The sequence below is a fragment of the Molothrus aeneus genome, chromosome 3, assembly GCF_037042795.1.
Source record: "Molothrus aeneus isolate 106 chromosome 3, BPBGC_Maene_1.0, whole genome shotgun sequence".
In the NCBI taxonomy this organism is placed as follows: Eukaryota; Metazoa; Chordata; class Aves; order Passeriformes; family Icteridae; genus Molothrus; species Molothrus aeneus.
Genome location: NC_089648.1, coordinates 13,078,771 through 13,092,834, shown reverse-complemented (window position 1 = coordinate 13,092,834; position 14,064 = coordinate 13,078,771).

Genomic DNA, 14,064 nt, shown 5'->3' with positions numbered 1-14,064 from the left:
CAGATGGATTTATATTCTGATATTTAGATGTACTTTTGAATAAATGTTTTGATTGTATCTTCAAATTTTGATGACATCTTTTTAATTGTATGTATTTTATTGTGATGATTTTAAAAAAATAAAGAAATTAAATTTAAATAAACCAAAAGGAGAATGTGAGACCCAGACCTGCTAGCCTAGAGGTTATGGGAGTGCAGCTCACTTGATGTGCCAGTGTCTTGCCACATCCTTTCCTCACTGCGCATCTCCTCTTCCTCTTTTGCCATGTTTTCTTTGTGCCATTTGTCCTGCTCTTTCTTAGTTGGCATTACAACAAGGCCACCTGTTCACATGTTTGGGGGACAATGTACCCAGAAGATCCTGTCTAGTCAAAAGTTTTCTACCTGAATGAGTTCTGTGCTCACCAAAGGCCTGAGCAAATAAACATAGAGAAGTGTGCCCAAATGGCAAAGTTTTGCTCCTTTGCAATCTCACACAGATCTGGCTCACAGGTGTCTTCAATCACAATTTCATAGGTAAGGAGAGGTTGTGTATTTCACTGGGAAATGGTGCACTGCTTTGGAAAAGTCATCTGTATGTATATTTACCCAGGACAGCAGTCCAGCTGTGTTGTTTGCAAGTTGTTTGCAGAAGGATGAGTGGACTGTGAGGCCAAGAACAAGTGACAAGGGTTCCTCAAATCTATTTACACTCCAGCCTGGGTGCCATTCAGCCCAGAGCTATGGGACAATGCTGTAGTGCATCCCACACACATTCTGCCTCCAAGAAAAGCTTGGCTTGCCTTATTAGAGTGAAAGAAATAGAAGAGTAATAGAATGGACAGTTAAACTCGTCCCTTTGGAATGACTCTCCTGCTTTCCACTGTCAACCCTGCCCCTCATGCTCCCAGGGCTTGTTACAAACAAGTAGCTGAGATTGCTTAAAAATTCCCAGGCAAGATTCAGTAAAAAACAGATTGAATATTAAGCAACAGCCCATGAAAATTCATTGGCAACATTCACACTATTGCTTACTAGTCGGTTAATAGTCGGTTAAGGAACAACAGGAAAAAAAAATAGCAAAAAACAAAATTCAGTCAATCAAATAAGAAACATTCTGAGAATTCTCTCTCTCTCTGTGTGTGTGTGTGTGTGTGTGTGTGTCTGTGTGTGTTTTTAGGTGCTTTTGACAAAGGGATAGAAAGGACAAGGCTAAAAAGGAATATGGCCTAAAAGCTTAACAGCACTCCAGCTTAACAGTGGTTAAACTGGAGCCTCCAGGAGTGGGGCTCTTGGTCCAGGATCCATTGCTGATCGGTGATCCTGCCAGTGCAGCAAACTTGAGAGCTCGCTGCCCCTGAGAGGCCCCACTCAGAGGGAGGTTGCTGCTGGCAGCCACTGTGGTCCAGGAGAGCTCCAAGGGCCTCCTTTGGAGCGCTCTTTAGGGGCCACAAGAGAGTGGGCCTCAGCCATAAAATGCTTCCTCATGGCTGCACTGTGGGGCAGCAGCCTGTCTTGGAAAGCGGGAGAAGAAGGATGCCGTGCCATTCAGGCAAGAAAAGTGGTTTCCAAGGCTGTTCCCAGGACACCCCAGGAGCTCGTTAGACAGCACAAGTTCCTGGCAGCACTCCGTGTCCCTGATAAGCTCAGCAGGAGCTGAGCCCAGGGGCTGTTCAGCAAGGCCCAGGCCTGACAAGCGTTTCCCAGATCACCGTGGGGCCGGACAAGGCCGGGCCCATTCACCACCACATTCTGAAGCACCAAGTTTTGATGGAGGGTAAAAAGCCATGGCCCAGTGGGAGTGGGCCATGTCCTCAGGCCTGTGGGAGAATCACAATGCAGATCCTTGTGCTACTGATTCTATCTCTCCCCTCTTTTCTAAGTTCTTGGTGGCAAGGTCACTTAGGTTAGACACACAGCTCATAAGCAGTGCTCCTGCAGCTTTCTGCACAATGAATTAAAATGAGATTACACATCCCAGATCATGTTCTGTTACGGTTTAACTGACTGATTTCAGGAATTTCTGGAGCAGCACTCAAATATTTACTGTGTGCGGCGCAGAGCACAGAGGAAAGATTTCATGTCAAAGGCATCGCCCAGGCAATGCTCTTTTGACAAATTCTGCCCTGAGTTTTCCTTAGGAAGATCTGAAAGGTTCAATGTCACCAGCATGAGCTCCTGCAATGGCTGCTGGCCAGCAGAGCAGGGCTGTCAGCTGTGAAACAAGTGTTGCCACAAGCAGCAGCTCACCCAGGGCAGCAAATCAAGAGCTGGGAAGGAGCTGATCTGAAGGCCAAAGCTCCTTAGCTCCTTCCAAGAGGGCTGGAACACTTCCTCATCCCAATGAGGTGCAGTGCTGGACACCACAGCTCTGTGTGAGCACTGGACACAAGTTGCTCCCACTGAGTGCTGTGATGGTTTCTGCAGGAGCTCTGGGCTCCTGTGTGTGCCGGACACAATGAGGAGAGAAGGAGCCAAGTGCCCTGTCACACCTTTGCCTTGAGCATAACCCAGCCTGGACCAAACACCCTGAAAGGTTTCCCCTTTGGCCCATGTCTCAAAATGTCAGGTCAGCTGTTTGATGACTCAGGTTGCTTTGGTGTCAAGGAATTTCCCTCAGAGATACTGGGTTTGTCTCCCTTTGTGCCTTCCCCTCAGCAGCTTTGGGGATGCTCCTGTGTGAAGCCATCTGTCCCACACAGTTGGAGACAACCTAAAACAGGACACTCTGCAATAAGTCGTCTCCTCTAATGTGTTCCAACAATCCCCTTCCAGCAATAGGAAAGTAATATTAATAGATGAAAGTGGAAAGAAACCAACAGTTTATTAACAAACAGCATGCCTACAAAGCAAGAAAAAAGGCCAGTGATTTCTAGATATCAAACTGTCAGACCTCACTGTCCCCCCGCTGGAACAAAGACCCAAAATGCCAGAGGAAAATCCCCCCAGGACGCACATTCCAAGATGGCGCCGGGTTCTCCCTCAGGAAGAACAGGAGCTATCATGGAGTAGTTCCAGCAGCAGATGAAAGTTCAGTGGCTTGTCCAGCGATGACTTTCTCCCAATGGCAGAGCTCCGTGGAGCAGCCACAGCAGGTGAAGCAGCTGGGCTGGAGCCGCTCGGTGTCTTTTCTCCCCGGTGTGGCTCAGCTCACAGACTCTCGGGCTGGGAGCGGGGCTGCTCCCCTTCTGCCGGCACCGTGTCCCTGGGCTTGGACAAACAGATTTCTGCCAGGAGAGCCCTGCAGACTGTTCCACATATCTCTCATAATGGTCACAAAAACAACTACAAACACTCTGCCTCCAGCAGCTTTCACAAAGGGCTGCAGAAATCCAGGACAGCCTAAAGTGAGAGGCAGAAGGCTTTTGTCTTGTTCCTGCCACCAGAATTCTTGATGATCTGATGCAATTTTATTCAGATGTAACATGGGATCTGAGTTTTTTAATTAAAATATTTCATGATGAGTGACAAGCCTTGGGAGCACAAGGTACAGGACTGATGTGTGAAACCATGAGCATATCCTCCAAAATGACCAATTTAATTGTCCATTTTATTACTCTTGTATTTATTGCACAACTAATCAGCAAAACCAAGCTTTGCTTGGAGGCAAAACAGGCATGGGATATACTACAGTCCCTTGCATGATCACCAGTGACAAAGCAGGCAGTCTGCTTCATTGTGAACCACCACAGAGCTAGATCCCAATGTGTTTTTAAGTAGCATGGTATTACTAAGCCCCCTTTTTCTGCATGAGATACAAAAAGAAGGTCTGTCGTGGTTTGAGAGGAAGTAAGTTTTCTGGGATGCTGTGGTCAAACCAATGGGTGTTCAGATTTGAATATTGGCACCTGGTGTGGCCACTGAGGATATGGATACGCCTCTGAGAACACAGGGGTTAAAAGCAGAGCACTCCCGGGGGAAGGTCTCTTGGGTTCCGGTTTGGACCTCCCCCAGCCCAGCTGCTGATGCTGGGCAGGGGAGGGGAAGCCATGCGGCCGGGTGAGGTAGGCTGGGCCTTGGACAGAGATGGGAGGTGAAGAGGCTCTTGAGGATGGAAGGGTGGAGGAGCACCAAGAGGCATCGGGCATCGGGCAGCCACCCTCCCCACCCCCCCCTCCCCAGGAGAGGAGGGAGAGAGAGAGAGAGAGAGAGAGAGAGAGAGAGAGAGAGAGAGAGAGAGAGAGAGAGAGAGAGAGAGAGAGAGAGAGAGAGAGAGAGAGAGAGAGAGAGAGAGAGAGAGAGAGAGAGCACCAGCCTGTGCTGGTGCCACCTTGAGATTTGATAGCATGGCCGGGAGAAGGAGAAGGGGGGTGCGGCGAGAAGGTGCCGGCAGGGCAGTGGGAGCCCTGAGCAGGCAGAGCCTGAGATTTTAACCCCTTTCTCGAATAATGGAAACCTTACAAATACTGATCCTCTGGGATCTGAATGAGAAGAGAGAGAGAGATGAAATGGAGGAGGTGTGACTGTGGTCACAAGGGTTTTCAGGATGAAGAAGAGATGAGAATGTTGACTCCATGATCAGAAGGCTTGATTTATTATTTTATGATAAATGTTACATTAAGACTATACTAAAAAGCAATAGAAAGGAAAAGTTTCTTCAGCAGCTAGCTAAGCTAAGAATAGAAAAGAATGAATAACAAAGATCTGTGTCTCAGACAGAGCAAGAGCTAGCTCTGCCATGAGTGGTCAAGAAATCCAAACACTCACAGGAGACTAATCACCTGTTGCATTCCACAGCAGCAGATAACCATTGTTTACTTTGGTTGCTGAACTGCAGCTTGTCACAAGGAAAAACCCTAAGAAAGGATTTTTCATGAAAGATGTCTGCGACAGAGGAGGAAATGGGCAAGTGTGATGAAAGTTCATGCAAGTGAAAGATGTCGGAAGAGTGGAGAAGAATCTTAGGTGGGAAGAGATGACGGAGTGGCTTTTGCTGGACTTTTCTTGTATAGCCATGGACAGAACCATGTTTCCTGTGACACAAACACTGCATCCAGGGGGAGGCAATGGCTCAGAGCCAAGAGGGTTCAGTGTTGAGACCCCTCGGCCCCAGGGGGTGAAATCTGGGGGGACAGGTATCCCGAAGGTGAGACTGTGCTCTTTTTGGAACGGGACAAAGCATCCTTCAAAGGAAAACCCTAGAAGCAGCTCTGGTCCATGTGCAGTGGTGAGAGCACTGGACATGGAAGGAAGAGGTCATGATGGCAGATGTTCTCCGGGCGGCGCCACAAGTGACGTGGAAATACACGAAGTTTCAACTGTGTTTCCTGGGGAAGCCTATGGCACAAGAGGGACTCCTCTCCTCTTGATGAACTGAGAATTGATTATCTAAAGGGTGGTGATGGACCAAGAGTTGGTGATCTGAGGGATGGATGTAGTGGAAATTTGGTGGGGGGAGGAGGAAATGTTTTTGGAAGGTTTTCATTTTTCCTGTGTGTTTCTTTTTACATATAGTTGTAAATAGTAATAAAGTTTTCTTTTCTTTATTTCTAAGTGGGGGTCTGCTTTGCTTATTCCTGGTCACATCTCACAGCAGACACCAGGGCAAGTGTATTTTCATGGAGGCACTGTCATTGCACCAGCGTCAAACCATGACAAGGTCCCAAATGATTTTCATGCAAGCATGCAGTAAAGAACTGATCCTGCTCTCCTAAGGAAGCTTTGGCTTTGGAATTACACTCTTCCCATTCTTCTTTTGACACAGACACTCCAGGTTTATCCCCACTCCCCTGCAAGGCTGGCAGTCACTGTTTCCCATTTATGTTCTTCCCTAGAGCCAGGACAGTGGCTGCTTTGAGACTAAAAGCCCTGAGATCTGGATATCTTGAAGGAGCATGAAATGCTCATCAAGTGTTCCCATTGGTAATACCCAGCTCTGCACTCCCCAGAGCTCTGAAGCAGCAGCAGGAGGACCATGCATCATTGCTGTTTGTGGATGTTCATGTTTCTGGTGTGCAAGAGCAATGGCTTTGAGGAGGGACAAGAATGCCCCTCTTCCAACAGTGGCTGTGAAAGGAGATGTGAAGTTTCACTGCCTTTTCTAGGATATTTTTGAAAGATATACGAGAATATTGTGACATGGAGCAGGTCCCTAATTGTGTCTGCAGTGAAATCCCCAAAGGACACATTCAATCTCCTGCTGATGCCAATCCCATAAGCTCATGGAGCAGTTTTCCCTGAAACATGCCACCCTGCCTGGGCTTTACTAGGCCAGGACTAGACCCATAGCTAAGCAAATACATGCAGCCATGTGACATAGAGTTTTTCCATCAGAAAACCTAATTAACACATTCACATGCAGTTTCTTCTGTAACATCAGAAGCTGGCAACCATGAGGACTTTGCTGGCAAAAGGTTACAGTATGCACTGGGACCAGAAGTGGTTTTCCTTAAGGCAAAGCAAATTGAAATGTGAAGGTTAAATTTTCAAATGACTATGAAAGAAAACTGCAAAATAATTTCTGGATAGGTCTTCTGGTTTGAAAGCAAAACCAGCGAGAGACTCCAAGTCAGAAATACAATTTATTAGGAAAAGGGGAAAAGAAAACCAAAAACCAAACCAAACCAAAACAAAAAAAACCCCACCCAAAATACATGCAATAATACAAAAGAAAAAGCACTGACAGAATACAAGCTGACACCCTGTTGGTCAGGGTGTTGGTAGCAGTCCAGTTGGATTGGTGGCTGCACTCCTCCTGGAGTGGCAGATGTGATCCTGGAGAAGGGTGTAGCCTTCCTCTGAAGATCCAGTGGAAAAGGCAGCCATTCCTCTGAGAATCCAGTGGAAAGGCTGCTTGTTCTGTCCCCAAACTCCAGATTATATCCAGGTGGGGATGCTTAAGTTCCTCCCCCCTGGGCACAGCATCTCACAATGGGCTGTTATCATTTCATGAGTCATGGGGTGGGTCCATGAGACAGAAATGGCTCCCAGAGGGAATTACCTCTGAGTCATGGGGAAAGGCATTGATGGGCCCATTAACAGGAGATAAGGAAAAGAACAATGCCACTCCTGGTTTCAACAGCTCTTGAGGATGGGAATAGAATACATCTTTATATTGTAACCAAGGACAATAGAGGGAGCATTGTCAATGATCATGCAGCCCACCAAGAGCTGGAGCTGAATCCAGAATTGCTTGTTCCAGCTATGCAGGAATTCATTACCCTGGCAAGCACTGCTCCATGGGAACAAATGATCTCTCAGCACTGGGCTGAATGGAACCCAGACTGGGGTTTAGATTTGAGGAACCCTTGTCACTTGTTCTTGGCCTCACAGTCCACTCTTGTTCTGCAAACAATGTTACAAACAAAACAGCAGGACTGCTGTCCTGGGTAAATATACATACAGATGACTTTTCCAAAGTAGTGCATCATTTCCCAGTGAAATACACAACCTCTTCTTGCCTATGAAACTGATTGAAGACACCTGTGAGCCAGATCTGTGTGAGATTGCAAAGGAGCAAAGCTTTGCCATTTGGGCACACTTCTCTATGTTTCTTTCCTCAGGCTTTGGTGAGCACAGAACTCATCGAGGTAGAAAACTTTTGACTTGACAGGATCCTTTGGATCCATTGTCCCCCAAACATGTGAACAGGTGGCCCCTTTGTTACTTAATGCCAAGTAAGAAAGAGCAGCACAAATGACACAAAGAAAACATGGCAAAAGAGGAAGGGGAGAAGCCCAGTGATGAAAGGATGTGGTGAGACACTGGCACATCGAGTGAGCTGCACTCCCAGAATCTCTAGGCTAGCAGGTCCGGGTCTCGAATTATCTGCTTGGTTTATTTGAATTTATTTTATTTAATTTTTTTAAATCAAGATAAAATACATACAATTAAAAATATATCATCAAAATTTAAAAGATACTATCAAAACACATTTATTCAAAACTACATCTAAATATCAGAACATATGTGCATCTGCAACTTTAAAGCCTAACACATCAATTCTCTTCTTCAAACACCGTTCAGGCAGGTGGCAGATTCTTCCTGAGCTTGGAGGAAAGAGAGCTTTTCTGGATGGGATCAAGGACTTTTGTGGGTAAGAAGTGTCCAGAGAAACCTTCTTGATAAGACTGTAGCCAGTCAGATCTGCAAAGGGGAGACACGAAGTGTAGCAGAGGCTGCAATGCAAACCTAAAGCATCTTAAGTGTGATAAATATGTTACAGTGTTGGCTTTCACAAACCTTGGAGTGAACACTATGTGTTTTATAACATCGACTTTGGTCAACGTTAAAGGTTTGAGTTCTTTTAATACGAATGTTGTGTTGTGATGATGTTAACATTTAACCAATTAAAGAATCGAGGCTCATTGATTGTATCAAAAAGCAGCAGACACCACAATGAGGAGGACTGCGCATGCTCTGAAGGGGAGTGATGGAGGAGGAACCATGTTAAAATATTTGAATATGAATTACCATTTATGAACATGTATTTGGCTGTTGCAATACCCAGGGTATATTAGGGGTGTTGCTGTGTTGATTGGTGTACTTCTGGCTGCAGCTAAGCATCCAGCACAGTTCCTTTTGCTTTATTGACATTGTCTCCTATTAAACTTCCTTTAAATTTTAACCGAGGTGTGGGCTTAATTTATCACATGAAGCTCCATAGTTCATGGGACACATTTCCTGGAAACTCCTAAACAGCTGCACAGGGAAACACGCTCCTGCTGGCAGACACTTGAGGCAGGCCAGGGGAAAACCCTGAGCCACTTCCCCAGAGCTGCCACAGGCACAGCCTGGCCTCTGGGCTGCCCTGGGACAGCAGGGAGCCCAGAGCCCTGTGCTCTCCAGGAATGCCTCAGCTGCACAGGCACCCTCCTGCTCCTCTCCCTGCCCCACAGCTCAGCAGCCCTACAGCTCCAGGGGCACTGCCAGCAGCACAGTTCCTTGCAGGGGGCACATGCAGGCCACAGCTCTTCCCTGCCAATGTGCACAGCCTCTCTGGGCTGACACAAGACCCTTCCTCCCACCAGAGAGCAGCCCAGCTCCCACCTCACCTCTGTGTGAGGCTGAGCCATGCTCAGTCTGAAAAATGCGTGGCATTTTTCACACTCAGCCTTCACCTTTTCCTCCCTGGCAGTGACCCTGGGGCCAGCGCTGCTCTGCAGCCTCTGCCGGGGCTCCTGGGCCAAGGCCCCCTAAGCCAGCCAGGAGCCAAGATCTCCATGGTTCCACACACCATCCTTGCAGTCAGGCAGAGGAGGGAGGGTCCTTGGGAGTAGAAGATGCTCAGGAATCCCACCTTTCAATCAACCCATTTAATAGATGAGGTGCTCATGGGGCTTTTTATTTAATCAGAAGGTGTAGGGGCATACAATATGGGTAAATGAAGGTGGTATAGGATGTAATCTTATCCCCTAAAGAGTTGCAGATGAACCAATTACTAAAGATTAGGAGCAGGCCTGATGTTAACAGGCCACACCTGTAACCAAGAAGAAGCGTGTTACAAAAGAGTGGATTGGTAGGAGCTGGAGTCAGTTGGCTACTACAAGGACAAGGAAGAGTCAGTACTAGAGGAGTTGCCTGCAAGAAGCATCAAGGAGGTATGAAACTCCAGTAATGTGGAACCCTTATAATCTAATGTTGATAGAACTGTTGTAATTTATATGACAACAAGAACGTTACTTTGTTTTTATTTTTCATGAAACTAGCATGCATTTAATTCCTCTGAACAGTACTGAGTTAGCAAGTTGGAAGAGAAAGGTGGGATAAGAAGGAGAAAGAGATTACTTCTTGAGGCTGAGCTTCTGTGAATACCCAGTAAAGCCTGACACAGCTGTCATTGCTAGCTCTGCAAACCACAAAGACCTCTCAGCCACCAGACAGGCCTTATGGGTGTTTCTATAGCACCTTAATACCATCCTCAGTGTTGGACCCAATCAGCAAGCAGAGGAAGAACAGGGAATTTATCTGTAGTGAGACCCAACATTGATGGCAGAGAAAGCAACAGGATTTGCATCTCATGACCATTTCCACTTTGGGGTCAGCTGTGGCCACAGTCCCTGTCCTGGCTGACAGAAGGAGTCATTTGGCCACTGTCAAAAGGGACAACACAGCATAAACTAATGAGACAATGTTGGGATGCCATGGGTGTCCATGCAGGATCATCTGTAGCTGTCAGGCACCTACTCTGACACAGAGCCAGCACTGACCACCATGGACCAGTCTTCCCTGAAATCTGGGGTTTTTCTTTTTGCATTTGGCTCTGGCCTTTTCACTCCCCTCCTCTCCTCACCTTTTCCTTCCATGGTCTTTCCTTTTCTAGTGAAATCCATCTTCAAACCCATGCTTCTGCCAGGCAGAAGTGTCAGGGTTTGAATCTGGGATGGCTCTGGGAGGTGGCAGTGACGGGAGCTTGGTACCCAGCCTTAGAACAAGGCCTAAGGGTGACTCCAATCGCCAGCGCTCGGCACAGAGAGGCAGAGCCAGACGCGTCTGCTGCCACTGGGGCCCTGTCAAGCACAACCTGCACCAGCCTAGTTCTGGGTTGGGTTTTGCTTTTTAGGATTTGTTTGTTTCTCTTCACAATAAAAAGAGTGCTGGGACATGAACAATAGCGCCACATGTTAGAAGTAAAAGAAGCTTTGCACTCCCATTAGATGTCCCAAGTATTCAGGGAGCCTGCATCTGTGGGGAAAAAATTGACCATCCAAACATTCCACTTTTGCTCTACTTCATTATTCCAGGGGTTTATTCCCTGCTTGCTTTACTGCAGAGACACCCAGACCCAACATAAACATGATCTGCCTCCAAACATTTCTGATCTTGGCAGTTCCTAACAATTCAACATTTTCTTAATGGAAATAGCACAGGGGAGGTCCTTCTGAAGTACTCTCCAACAGATCTGTTAGAATTCAGAGAAGTAATCATTCTTTACATGACTTCACAGAGGATAAAACCATGTGGCAGCCAAGCAGTAAAAAAAAAAAAACCACCTTTCTTAAATCAGAATTTTTATCCCCTGTAGAACAGTCAGGTCAATAATAAAAGAGCGACAAGCAAGTTTTAATGGTACAGCCCATTTCTAGTCCAGAATTTATCCAGCAAAAAGTCACCTAAATTACAAAGCAATACTTCTCCCCAGCTACATTCAGTATTCCAGCTGCATATCAGCAATAAAGGAATCATTCCAAGAGGGGCCATGCCCAGGATTTGGAAGAGCTAACCCTGAGCAAAGGGACCAGAGGGTCTGATCCCTTTTTCTGCATCTGCAAAATTATTTCTTCAAGTCTCATCTCTCCAATCTGTTCAAAGAGGCTTTGCACTCTGCATCAGATGTCCCCAGTGTTCAGTGGGCCGATATGATCAGTGTATCTGTAGGGTGCAAACTGGCCATGCAAATTCTCCTTCATTGTGGCAGGGGTTTATTCCTGCTTTCTTTCCTGTAGACACACCCAAACCCAACATTACAATACCTGTCTCAAAACAATTCTCATTTTGACTGTCCCTGAGAATTCAAACCTATACTCAGAGCATTTCCCTGTCCCCAGGCACAGGCTCCAAGGCTGGGCTCTCACCTGCACAGAATGAAGAAGAGCTTCTGCACTTGCCAGCGGCTCCGGGGTCTCGCGATCAGCACTTGGAACACAGCTTTTGTACACACTCTGCCCCCTGAGCTGAGCAGCATCCCTGGGACCCTGCAGCACCACTGCAGGCCAACATGCTCCAGGCACAGCTGCAGGAAGGAGATTGCAACAAGTCCTGGCTGAAGGAGTCTCCAGGCTGCTGCAGCCCTTCCCCTGTGGCAGAATCATCCCTCACTGCCATGGGGGGAGCAATGGGGGTGACGGGCTCTGTGCAGATGAGAGTCTCCTCCATGTGCTGCTGCTCGCTGCGCTGATACAGCTGCTGCTGCCTTCCCCCACAGCTGGATCAGGAGCCTGCCTGGGAAAATAACACTGCCAGTGCCAGCCACCCATCCCTGCCATGGCCCTTGCACACACGGCATCCTGCCCACAGGGCATCCTGCCCACCAAACTGCTCCACTCAGGTGATGTCAAACAATATCAAAATACATTCAAACGATGTGTTTTCCACATTCTGGCAAAATCATGGCCATACAGACCACATGTTGGAGGCAGAATGGGGGAAGCCCCAGCAGCTGCTGTCCCCACGGATGGATGGTCATGGCAGCAAAGCAACTCTCTCACTGTGCCCATTGCCAGAAATCAGGAATTCTCTAAGAACTGGTTGTGCATCCTAAACCTTTCCTTATTTTCTCCCATTCTATGTCATCCTCCTCCCCTCCAACAGCATGTTTTACTTTTGTTTATACTTAACCAAGGTCATTGAGATACTTGTTTTGGGACAGAAAGGCCATTAGCAAAAGTAATTTAGCAGATGAACCCAAAAACGTGTTTGTTTTGTTGGGTTTTTTTTAAAAAACAAATAAATCACTTCCCATAGCACAGAGGGAGGCTGAAAGCAAAACATCCATAACTCTGAGACTGCACAGCTTAAGACAGACACAGGTGCACATCCCACATGGGCAGCTCTTATTCCCCTATGAAACTTGGAAGAATCAGACAGAACACTGAAATACTTAGGAAGGGAGGTAACAAACACTTCTCACCCCCAGTGCTGGTGGGGTACTAAGTCCCTTTGGAAGCGGGAGCATAACAAGAGGCATGGACGTGAACCACCCCGCCTTACAGCAGGGTGCATTTAGTACCGATGCGCTTACGCCATCCTCAAAGGCGAGTCATAGCTTGTTCCTGTGATGTGGAGCTGGTCTGGCACCCTCTGGCCACCTCTGGTACTGCTCCTTACCACAGTCGGTTTATCTACTTCTATAACTGGGAAGGCCACTGCATGAAAAGCAGCAAACAAAAATCCCAGAGGCCCTGCAGTTGTGCCTGGACAGACATTAAACACACACCTATAAATGAGACACGGTAATAGCTGGGCAAATAAAACCCAAAGTTACACCTAAGGGTTTCTGTCCTATTGATTTCTTGGCTGCTTAACTGCAGAGGTTTGCACTGGACTCCTCACAAATTCTCATCCAACCTCGACTGCTCCAAATGAGCTGCTGGTCTGTCCTCTTCATTCTCTTCATTGCTCCCAAACTACCAGGATTAGATTAGAAGGGAGGACCTATCCCATGTCCAGTCTCTCTAGCCAGACACACAGTTTAGTCCTCGACTGGCTGAGACCTTGGCTTTGCAGATACAGTTTTCAGGATTACAAAGTGCACAGCATGGTCAGTTAGCAGCTCTCAGGTGAGGGCAGTTTCTGACCAAGGAGCCCAATTGTTTGCAGCTGCCACAGCCACAGCGTCACACAGAGCAGCTGCTTGAGGGCTGAAGACAGGGTGAACTGGCTGTCCTAACCCCAAAGCAAGAGACCAGAACTCACCCCCTGCCACCAGCTGGCTATCACTGTAACAGATTCACAGGATCTAAATGTCTGTGAGAACCAAGAATGAACAAAATGCTCTTAAGATCCCCCTGCTCTTCCTGCTGCCAGGTTCTCCCCCAGTCCTACTCTGGAACAGTTTCTGGTGCACAGGAATGATGGCCACAAGCTATGCCAACCTTACAAGTAACGAGGGGCAGTGGTGGCAAGTTCCCAATGCCACCATTCCCCACACCTGAACAGTACAAACAGGATACTCTGCTCTGTCACCCCAATCCAGGGCTTCTGCTTCAACTTCTGGAAGGGCTGGGATGCAGACACAGGGAGGACCTTGCAGGACTGAAGCACAGCTGGCTCCTTGCACTTCTCCACACATCAAAGGCTCAGCAGACCAGCACTCACCCCAAGGGAACATCCTTCCATTGACACCCCTCTTTTGCCTGACCCAAAGCCTGCCTGCACACAGTGACAGCAGGATTGCCTGAAAAACTGACTCATCAGTTCAGCCTCCTCTGGGGGCTTGAGTACAATGCACAAGTGTTGGCACGCACTTTCACAGCATCTCAAAACTGAAAACAAATAAAGCCCAGCTGTGTACAGTATTAAGACTGATTTATTGTCAGTTAAAACCCTCTGAAGACTGTGAAAGCTTCCACCTGCTGCCCTTCTACCTCCAGCTCTCCAAAGCCAAGAACATCTCTCCCAGCTTTGTCCATGACACAATGCCCTCATT